We start from the raw sequence: 12,545 nt of genomic DNA on the forward strand, positions 1-12,545 counted from the left end.
ATACAGCACAAATGACAATTTTAGATCAAATATTAAGGCATGCAGTAAGAAACACTATAATGCTAGTGCTGATGCTAAGGTACTGAAGAAAAAGAATATCAAACAACAAAGGGAAAATAAACAAGAAAAGTTGAAATGTGAAGATAGTGTATTGAGATTATTCAAAGAAAATTCTTTAGAAGGCATCGATTATGTGTGTTGTTGCTGTCATCGATTATTATTTGTAAATCAGGTACAAAAATGTAATCAAAAGCAATATTCTACAACTGAGGGTGCCAAGCATGTTTCAGATTTGTGCATACAAGAAAAGTATTTTCATGATTGTACAGAATCTTGTCCACTAGGTTGTACCAGATCCACTTTGTGGATATGTTATACATGCCACAGAAAGATTCTGAGTGGAAAAATTCCTGCAGAGGCGGCAGCCAACAAAATGTGTCTCGAGGTAATACCCGAGGAACTTACCAATATGAATAGTTTGGAGCAACATTTAATTGCCTTGCACATTCCTTTTATGAAAGTAATGGCTCTTCCCCAAGGTGGTCAAAGAAATATACATGGGCCTGTTGTTTGTGTGCCTTCAGACTTAAAGAAAGCTAGCAGTTTACCATTGAAGCATGACGAGAATTTATTATTGCGAGTTAAACTAAAAAGAAAATTAAGCTACAAAGGTTACTTTGAGTACCAGTTTGTGAATCCAAACCATGTTTTTGTTGCCCTATGTTATTTAAAGGAAAACAATCAGTGGTATGAAAATATCAAAATAAATGAAAAGTTGACAGAACACACCAATGAGGATGATGAAAACACAGAGGAAATTCGTGAAAAAGGGACCATTGAAGAAGAAGACGAACATCATCAGATTGCAGTTGATACTTGCCTACAGCCTGTTGATATTGCTCAGGAGGTTCTTGATCATTATTTTGATGACATTTACAACATTGCACCCGGAGAAGGAAAAAATCCAGTGCGAATGTTGCAGGAACCAGGAAATGAAGCTAAAGCTTTCCCTTGTCATTTCCCTAGTGGAAAGTTTACTTGGAATGAAGACAGAGAAACAAAAATAACACTGTCTAGATATTTCAATAACAGACTTATGAATGCAGATGATCGATTTGCGAAAGATACCAATTACATATTCTTTAGCCAGTTTATGTCAGAATTAAATCAAGTCATAGAAAAAACGCAGATTTCAGTTCGAAAATCTGTATCAAAAATGGGGAATGAAAAATTGGTAACTTCCAGCATGGTACAAGATCCAAAAATTCTCTCAAAGTTGTTACAAAACGATGAAGCATTAAGGTTTATGCAGCCAATACGAGGAACACCAGCATATTGGTCAGCCGCTCAAAAAGATCTATTCGCAATGCTCCGCCAATTAGGTATTCCAACCTGGTTTTGCTCTTTCTCTGCTGCTGAACACAGATGGAATGATGCAATTCGAACGATATTGAGACAGCAAAATGATGTTAGAAATCCCGAAAACTTAGATTGGTCTGAAAAAAATGAAACATTAAGAAAGAATCCAGTGACTGTTGCAAGAATGTTTGAACACAGATTTCATGTCTTTCATAGAGATGTAATATCCTCTCCATCTCAACCAATTGGAAAAGTTGTTGATTTTTTTCAAAGAGTTGAATTTCAGCAGAGAGGATCACCACATATGCATTGCTTGTATTGGGTTGAAAATGCACCAAAACTAGACGAACATGGAGAAGAGGCTGTTTGCGATTTTATAGATAAGTATGTTTCTTGTGAATTGCCATCTGAGACAGAGGATCCAGAATTAAGAAATATTGTCCTAGCAGTACAGCAACACAGTAAGAAACATTCGAAATCTTGTAGGAAGAAAGGGACAGAATGCAGATTTAACTTTCCAAGACCCCCCTCTCCCTGCACATTTATTAGTTCACCTTATGAAGATGACAGCACAGAAGATAGCGAAAAAACATTATCTGGGAAAACGAATGCAAAACAAGTTTTGATGCGAGTCTGGGATGAAGTTCAAAACGAGTCAAATGAACTTAAAAGCTCTGAGGAAATTTTTAGCAATCTATCTTTGTCCCAAGAACAGTACGAACATGCGCATAACATGTTGACAAAAAAGAGATCAATTATTCTCCGAAGAAATCCCAGTGAACTGTGGATTAATCAGTACAATCCTTGCCTTTTGAAATGTTGGGATGCTAATATGGATATTCAGTTTGTACTTGATCCATTTAGCTGCATCGTTTATATTATTTCATACATTTCAAAGTCAGAGAGGGAAATGGGGATGTTATTGAAGCAAACAAAGTTAGAGGCAGAACATGGAAATCTTGATGCACGCAATACCTTGAAGAAAATAGGGTCAGCATATTTACACCACAGAGAAGTTAGTTCTCAGGAAGCCGTATACAGAGTTTGCAATTTAAAGATGAAAGAATGTTCTAGAAAAGTCGTGTTTGTGCCTGTAGGTGATAATCCGACCCGGTTAAGTAAACCACTTTCCCAACTAAAAAGACAGAAAGGGGAACAGCATGACAATGAATGTGAACAAGATGATGATGAGGACGAGATTTGGATGACCAATATAATAGAGAGATATGAAAATCGACCAGATAAACCACTGTTTCATGACATGTGTCTAGCAGAATTTTGCTCAGCATACAGAGTTTTGGCAAAATCCCAGATTCCAAAAACTGAAAATGAACATGTATTCGAATTGCAAAATTCAAAGGGGTATATACAAAAGAGAACAAGAACACAGCCAGCTGTTATAAGGTATCCAAGGTTCAATGCAGAAAAGATGCCCGAAAAATATTACCGGTGTTTATTGCAGCTTTTTCTTCCACATATGAATGAAGCACAGCTAAAACCACCAGGATTTGATTTATACGAGGCGTTTTATGAAAATGGTCACATAAGAATAAAAGGTAAAAAACGTGTCGAGTCGGTCAAATCAATAGTTGACGTAAACCATGCAAGGTATGCGGAAAACGAGGATGTGCTCAATGAAGCTCAGGAGACGTTTGAAAGCATTGGAGAACCGGAAGATGCTTGGGCAAGCCTTTGTCCAGAGTCAGAAGCAATGAGACAGGACTGTGTCAAAGAGAAAAATAAACTACGCAGCTCAGATGATCAAATTGAAGAAGCAATCCCTGATATTCAAAGTCAGACAAATTCTGATGTGCTATTTCAAATTCAGCAGAATAATCATTCAAAATATGAAATATTATCCATCTTGCAAAGTCTAAATGGAACACAAAAGGAAGTATTTTACCATGTTCGTGACTGGTGTATCAAGAAAGTTGCAGGAGAGAAACCTGAACCATTGCATGTCTTCTTAACTGGAGGAGCAGGAACAGGAAAGAGCCATGTTATCAAGGCCATAGAGTATGAGGCAACACGGTTATTTTCTCGGAACATGTCTTCACCAGATAGTTTTTCAGTACTACTGTCAGCTTTTACGGGAACTGCAGCATTCAACATAGGTGGGAATACGCTTCATCACGTGTTTTCTTTAACCAAGTATTTGCCTTTACCATACCAACCATTGAAAGAACAGAGTCTAAGTGAGATAAGGGTTCACTTGAAAGACTTGCAGATTCTTGTGATAGATGAAGTGTCTATGGTCTACAAAAGACTACTTTACTACATTCACGAAAGGCTCGTTCAAATTAAGAAGTGCAAAGAACCGTTTGGTGGTGTAAGCGTTATAGCTGTAGGTGACTTTTACCAACTCCCTCCAGTTAAACAGCGGAAAGATGAAAGACTTTTTAAAGAAAATGCTTCGTATCCTGTGGACTATTGGAGAGACTTCTTCCAAGTTGTTGAACTAAGTGAAATAATGAGACAGCGTGAAGATATTCCCTTTGCAGCAGCTTTGAACTCTCTGCGAATTCGAGAAGCAGATCAACCATTATCAAGTGAAGCACAAGCTATGATACATGATTGTATAAAAGAGGGTCCAGAGCATGTTCTTCATGTATATCCCACAAATGAAGAAGTAAACAATTACAACCTCTCCATGTTAAGGAAAAGCTGCGAGGATCTGATTGAAATCAATGCAAAAGACTACCAGAAGAATCCAACAACTGGAAAACTACTTTTGAGAGAAAAACCATTCACAAGCTCGAAAACAGATAGCCTTTGCAGTACTTTACTCCTGGCTATTAATGCAAGGGTGATGCTCACAAGAAATTGTAATGTGGAAGACGGACTAGTAAATGGAGTGATGGGCTACATTTCTCACATATCATTTGAAAAAGAATCATCTAACATTTTGAGTATAGGAGTGATTTTTGACAACAAAAATGTTGGTAAGAAATCGGGGAAAAAAACACAAAAGGGGAATGTTGTTTTAGTACAGAGAGTTCAGGAAGAAATAGTTGAAAGGAAATCAAAGACATTTGTGAGACATCAATTTCCCTTGCGATTATCCTGGGCATGCACCGCGCATAAAGTACAGGGAATGACAGTTGAAAAAGTAGTGGTCAATTTAGACAGAATGTTTTCACCAGGGCAAGCTTATGTTGCACTGACAAGGGTAACTTCAAAAAATGGACTGTTTATAGAAACTAATAATGCCCAAGCATTGCAAAAGAAAATATATGCTGACCCAGAAGTGAAACTAGCACTCACTGAAATGCCCAGAGCAAAGCTTTCAACATCTCATACAGAAGAAATGGGTCCCAATTCAATTATTCTCCACAATGTCCAAAGTTTGACTAGCCATTTTTCAGATTTAAAACATGACGCACGATTTTATGGAGCAGAAGTTATATGTTTAACTGAAACCTGGTTAAGAACTGATCAAAACACAACGGAATTTGAAATTGAAGGATTCTCTTTTTATCATACACCAAGAAGAGATTTATATGATGAATGCAATGACCAGGTACAGAAATTCAAATTTTGTAAGGGTGGTGGTGTGGCACTTTACATAAAACAAAATCAAAATCAGAAAATAGTGTGTCAGCTCCCAGTTAAGAATGTAGAAGGAATGGCAGTAAAGTTTGTTGAAAATGATACAGTTGTTGTTACTGTGTATCGTCCCAGCAATCTTGGTGTGACATACTTTTTAGAGCAGCTTCAAAAGATAATAGAATATTTTAAATTATCAAGCAAAAATGTCATCTTCGTTGGGGATTTCAATGAGGACGCAAAAAATCCAGGTCCAATTCAGACTTTTATGAATAAAGAAGGATTCAGACAGGTTGTTCAATTTAACACAACCGAAAGTTGTACCATATTGGATCACGTTTACGTGTCTGGACCCATCAAGGCGAATGTTGAGAGACTGCCAACATATTACAGTTACCATGAAGCTTTAAGTATAACCTTCATTACAAATGGATGAGTTCCACTTTATTTAGAACATAAAATTAAGACTGATTCTATTGTTATCTTGCCATGTTGCACCGGAGATTTAAAATTTGAAGAAAAAAAACTATTTATACAATTGTTATGTTTTTGATTTTACACTCAATTTAAATATGGCTTGTTTCGTCTACTTAAATGAAAATCATGGTTGTTGTGACAGTTCATCACAGGGGATGCTTAATTATTTCTCCCGATTTAGATCACAACACTGGAATTCCGGATCCGAGGTTATTGTTTATGCCCCGTTCATAGACTTGTACATATGTAAATATTTTATTAGATTCCACCGCCTTTCTTAAAATGTGATGTGGTTTAGTATTTTTGTTGCTAATGGATTAATATATCTTGAACAAACTTTATTGTACTTATCAGAAACATTGCTTTTTTTATACATGTACATAAAATATGCCGTTAATGATTGGCTAAAAAAATATAATCCAAGTCATAAATACCAAAAAAGAGAAAAAGAACAATCGATATAAAGTATTCAACATTGAAGTAATATGGCTTTTAATTGTTCTTCAAGCCCAAAGTCAAAATAAGAGAGCATTAAGATAAGGTATTTATCATTAATTGAGAGTGACTCAGTACTGATATTTCTACAAAATTACACTGTTAATGAACAAAAGAAACTGAAAATGAATTTTTTCTTTAAAAACAGCAATTGAAATATTTCTAACAAAAATTACACTAATGTAAAAACAAAAGAAACTGAAAATGTTTTTTTTTCTTTAAAAACAGCAATTTGAAATAGGAATTTTATAACAAAATATTAAGAAATCATATAGAATAGTAAATTGTCCAAGTTTAGACATAAAACAAAGCCAAATATGGCTGAAATATGCCGACTCGGCGTTAAATAATAATAATCAATCAATCAATCAAATTAAATCAAATATACTTCAACAGGAAGGAACAAAAATGTTACTTGTTCATTTAATTCTAATTTATTATTTAATTGCGTGTACCTTGACTGGCTTTGCATGCTTAACAACAGGGACCATGCAAAACGCACCTGTGGCGGTATTATCGAGATAATTGACACTTAAACATGGACGTTTGTTTTGAAAACATAATAATTTTTGAATTTTATATCCAATCTGACATGCAAAAATTCGAATGGCGATAATTCGAGAATTGACTGTAATAATTTTTGAATCCAACTGACATGCAAAAATTCGTTCATTTTTAAAGAATCAGGGGGAGTCGCAAAAGAAACACAAAAAAGTTTAAATGTTTTTCATAAGAATTAATGATAAAACCCAAAATGAGCCTGAAATACAGCAAAATTGGTGTAAAGCAATATATACAATCACGCAATCATTTAGTGATGGTCAAAGGTCTCAAACTACCTAATATGAGATAAATAATGCACCATCATCATTCATTAAGTATTGATATACCCACTAAAAGCAGAGCTTGCTGTAAATATCTCATTTTAAACAAATACAAGTTTTCCTGCTGGATATTTTACAAAAATTATTCATTTCACAACAATCTCCTCAAAATTCATTTTTTAATGTCTTATTCGTTTAGCATCAAATTATCATTCAAAAACGTATTTAACTATTCCTTTAAAAAAAAAATATAAGAGCAACACGCATGCCGAAATATAAAGTAAAAAAACCCCAAACTTTACAGATATAAGAGTACAATAAATGTGATATCTTCAGCTGACTAACATCATTTGGAGAACGAAAATTCCATACAGTTTAGTTTTAAAATTTTATCATTATTAATATATTTATATTGTGCTCTATTTCTTAAGGAGACCGATATAATCTTAATATGGCCACAAGCACGCATCCCACTAATAAGTTTAAAATTCTATACAAATTTAAAAAGTTTACCATCTATAATGTTTCTATCAAAATAATTCATTCTTGGACAACTGATTATTTTTGTTATTTGTTCTTGGATATTAAAACGACGAGATCTGAGAATGCAATACGAAAAAAATGCAATGATCTAATAACTTTAACCGTCTGCTTTATTTCCGATGGAGTATCAGATTAAATCAAAGTTTACATTAGAATTTCCCTTCCCATCCCGAAAACGTCATTCAACAAATTGACATTATCATAATCATTGTTTGCTTTTAGGAGAAAAAAAAACTCTGTCCCCATTTTCGTATCAAATTACTTTGATAAAGGAACAGATTCCTTAAATACCGAGTACTTTATCTTTAATCCTGTTTTCTAAGAAACATTTATACTTCTTCATTCTATTATTATATTACCTGTCTCAGGCAAATTGGAAAACTATGTTTTAACAGTGATACAATGAAGCGCATTGAAGTAGTAAAATTTTTCGTTTGGGTGAAACGTTCTGAGTCATATTTTGAACGTCAACAATAACATAATGACACGCCCATATTTTTAGAAACGAGAGAGAAATATTCGTCGTAATGTTTTAGGACAACCCACTCTTCGCGACAAGCAATATGAGTTACTCTGAAATGGAGCTTTAACAAATTTAGAAGAGAGAGTTAGAGACTCCTCGCTTCTGTAAAACACAAATTGCAACGAATATGTGCATATTTATGAACTTATCATGTCTTCTGAAGTTACCACAACAATCCACGGTCGAACACGTGTATACTCGGTGTTTATTTATACCGTCAATTTGATTGGCTATTATATTTATGGAAAACCTGTTCTACAGGTATTCGAATAAACAAATTGATCTTTTTATCCATTTCTAAAAAAAAAATGGGCGTGTCATCAGATGACAAGAAACGTTCTAAAGATAGCTCAAAACGTTCCATTCGAAAGGAAAATTTCACCACTTCAATGCACTTCATTGTATACTCCTCTTATGTATAACAAATATACCATCACCTAGCGAGACCCAAACTGTCTAATATATTCCCATACAGAACTGTATTTTGTACTGTATACAAATCCGAAATTTTTATATTCGAAGATTTAAATGTTGTTTAAAAAAAAATTAAAATTAAAGTTTAAATCAAGTAGACATATCTCAGAATCATAAAGAAAATCTGGATTTGTTGCTTTTGTACATGTATCTTGTATTGTTAATAAATCAGCTCTTCTCATTGCATGCAAGATACGAGAATCGTCCAAAAAACTCGTGGTCAATAGTGTTTCAGTCAGTAAAAATTAATGGTTCATAATATATTTATTGCATACTGAAATAATAATTATGAAATTCCAAACCAATTTTTTTCTTTATTGTTTGAACATGATATGGTTTAAACATGGTCGTTGAAGGTCGCAGATAAAGTACAAGCACCTGGCTTAAAATGTAATAAACTTTTATAAACAGTGAGAAGATTGAAATGGGTATTGTCTTTATAATTAAATTCACATTATAAGACAAGTCAAAAGTTAAAGAGACACAATTACGCACAAACGAGAAAATTTATAAATGTATGACTATCATGTTTCGACAACCCATGTAAATTTTAATCAATTCTTAAAAGTATCTGGTTTCAGTAAATAACAGGTTTCAGAACCTAAAAATTTTGATTTGAAGGAGAAATATAAAAGTAAAATTAACGCAAAACAAACAATATTGCTTTATACATCTTTTACCCAATATATACGTGCGCAGAAAAGTTTATTATAAGTTTCCATAGTTACAGTGGTTTCAAGTACGCAAGAATGAATGTAAATAAACCAAAATTGAAGGAATTCTTTTAAAAATTGTTAAAACATAATAATACTTCTCAATTTCGATTCAAACTTTGAGCTAAATATGAAAATGGCCTGACCTTGACATAAATGAAAACAACACATTAGTAGATACAATCTTTATTTTTCCGGTACTCTATCGTGCAGTCTTTCTTGATGTTTACAAAATTTGTAGCTCTTCAACGGCAACTGATGGCGTCTCCATATGAGTAAAAAAATTCTTGAGAGGGACTTTAAACAACATTCAATCAATCAATCAATCAATCATTTTCTTGCAGTTTAATTGTCACGCTTCAAATGTATACACATATTTCTCATAAAGTATTTCTCTGAATGCTACATAAATCTTAAAAGAAGCACATAAGTTTGACACATTGTGTTTCTTTAACAAAAATGAAATATATCATAACTAAAGCAGCCATCGGGATTTTCTAACGCCTTTTTTATCGCTCTATAAAAGCAAAAACCACAAGAAGTTACATCTTTCAATAACTGACGGAAAAACCGAAGTCGGTCAACAAAATGGGACAGATCAATTCATACAATTATAATAATTTAGAAATCTGAAACTAATTATTTATTCACAAAGCTTTAATTGATTGGAATATATTAATTCTATTGATACGTAATAGGTGTTAACGATTTTTAAGCGTTGTGTAAAATTGGGGAGGGACTACATTAATTTTAAAAATATATTGTTATTTGATGAAAATAGGATAATGCCTTTCAATACGTTCTTATAAATCTAGCGCTCAAACTGGGTTGTGCAGCCAGTATGTGTATACGAAGTTTTTATGCTCATAACTTACTAGCATTGTGTGTTGCTTTAAATTTAGCATTTAAATAAATTATCATCAAGACATAAAAACCATTGCACATACTTGGCGATGCGGCTTAATTATAAGAAAATATGTTTATGAACATGTACTAAACATTCAAAATCTATAGTTTTTAAATCAATAAACTTCATGAAATTGTTATCATTGTTTTAAATATTTATATATTTACTAAATCATGGCCTAAATAAATATTTTATCGAGCGCTTTTGCCATTGTAGACTTTATCAAGAAAATTAAAAGTCCACGAAATTTTAGGACAACCCACGTACATGGCGTTCAGCATCAAGTAATCAGTAATTTTACTGGTTTCTGTTTCTGCCTTCAATCTTCAAACTGCTTGGATTTTTCATTTACTAAAATTCACTTGACCCGAAGGTCCATGAAGATCTAGAGTTATCAGCAAAAATACGAAATTCTCATGAATATACCTTAATCCTTCTTCATCCTTAAAACAATTATAATCAAAAGCAAAGTAAATTTACTGCATTTAAATGATTACATAACGGAAATTAATTACATTTATTTCAAATATTTTAAATATTTAAAAATTTCGACAATTTAGTAACAACGCACTAGTGTTTACATTGCTGCATTTCATTTCCGGATATGCGTAACATTTCCAACATTGTTTTTATTTCATAACAGACATTTTTTGTTTTCATTTAAGACATTTTTCTTATTCATTTCCGGAATTTACCTGTGCGGCAATTCAATGTTTTGTTGTTGTTTCAAAGTAAAAGAAAAGTATTAATGCAAAAATATCAATAAAAATTAAAAGAAAAAAAGCATGCATACAAATATGCACACATGTAGCACTAAGTCTAGCTAAAAGAGTTTAATGAAAATAAAACTTTTCCACCATACCGGTATTTAATGTGCACTAAATTAAATGTCAGTGACAGCACCATACTTATGTCCAAGTTACTGATAGATTTACAAAATTGGATTTCAATGATTTATTTATGATTTCCTCCTTTAAATATAAAGTAAAGTTATCAAATTTGTTACTATAAGTACTATTTATGTATTTGAAAAATGTCGGAAATGAAAACAAAAAAAAATGTCGGAAATGAATATTAAAAAATGTCGGAAACGAAAATTTGATAATTACCAAACATTCCGGAAATGAAATGCAGCCGTTTTCTCAGGAACAAGTGAACAAAGAAATGTTAAATTTCTCACGGTGATAGAACACCACATGTTTATTTGAATAAATAACACATTTAAATAACAAACTTGGATGCTCTTTTATGTCCCAAAGATGTATATGAAAAATTCTTCACTTTTCAAAATTTTGTATAGACATGCTGTTTAAAAAAATAATTTGATTAAAATTAATTTGTATCGGAAGGTCAAACAGGACGGAAGACCTACTCGTTGCTTTGCAACGAGCTTTGCTCTAGTTATTATTATTATTGTTTTTTTTTCTTACCGATTTTGTGTGCACGATTTCTCGGAAACGGCTTGTTCGATTTTGATGAAACTTTCAGGACTGATAGAACATCAAACAAACCTGATATATAATTTTTTGTTTTGATGACGTCACTTCCGGTTTTGAGATTTCAGCGATTTAGTGATTTTCAGGGGGTCTCATTGTCCATCATTTTTCTCGAAAATGCCTTAAGACAGAAACATGAGATTTTCAGCGATGATAGAGCAATGTGAGCTCTTTTGTCACACACCACTCTTTTTTTCCGGAAGTGCCGCACGTCGGCGCTCGCTATGGCTCGAAAAAGTTCTATCAGGGACTTAGAAATTTTTGACACCTTTTCTGCAATATCTTTTTACATGTTAACATTTTGTAAAGACATATAGAACCAAACTTGTTGAGAATGTCACAATCTTTCGAAAGATATCAACGTTAAGGGGCTGGCCCCTATAATAAAGGGCCAAAAAGGGCCAAAAGTTTTTCCTTTATATCTCAAAAGGTATTGAGAATTTGTAATACGTCAAAGAAGCAAAGTTGTTCAAAATGTCAAGTTTTATCTAATGGGCTCGTCAAAATTCGTCCGGCGACGTCACTTCCGGTCAAACCGGAAGTAGTCAAAAATTGCATATTTTTGCCGTTCTTGACAGATTTTTGGGTAACCTATGTCACTGGAAGCTTAAATCTTAATTTTCCGTCCGTCGACGTCACTTCCGGTCAAACCGGAAGTAGCCAAAAATGGCTTAATATTGCATTAATTAATATAGATTTGGAGGATTAAACCATTTTTGAACTTCATTACTCTTTTTTTTTGAAAAATGAAAGTTACAGATGCACTTCCGGTCAAGCAGGACGGAAGACCTACTCGTTGCTTTGCAACGAGCTCGGCTCTAGTTATTATTATTATTATTATTATTCTTTTTTTCATAGTTAGAGCGATATCTCAGCTGTGCGTGGATGGATTTAAAAGATTTTCACAGGGATGCTGCATCATGATAATATCTCCAGATGTGTTTTTTATTTTTTCGAAATTCACTTTCGTTCGCGATTTTGGGGGATTTTTGTTTTTTTTAAAAGGCATTTTGTCCAGCATTTTTCTCGAGAACGGCTGAAGATATGAAAGTGAAACTATCTAAGGTGATAGAACATCGAGCTCCATTATGGGGAACGACCTTTATTTTTCGTCGTCGGCACTTCCGGTCGCAAACGGAAGTGAATTCAAAAAGTCTTATTTTTCAACTTTTTTGTTTTTCAATATTT

General features: G+C 33.2%; 1 protein-coding gene across 1 annotated transcript in view; it reads left to right on the forward strand.

Annotated features, from left to right (window-relative positions):
* Positions 1-12,545, forward strand: part of LOC134264804 (uncharacterized) — a 194,911-nt gene that overhangs the window by 117,137 nt on the left and 65,229 nt on the right. The window lies entirely within an intron of this gene.

This window comes from Saccostrea cucullata, unplaced genomic scaffold, assembly GCF_032062105.1.
Source record: "Saccostrea cucullata isolate Sc308-1 unplaced genomic scaffold, CSIRO_AGI_Scuc_v1 ctg863, whole genome shotgun sequence".
Lineage (NCBI taxonomy): Eukaryota > Metazoa > Mollusca > Bivalvia > Ostreida > Ostreidae > Saccostrea > Saccostrea cuccullata.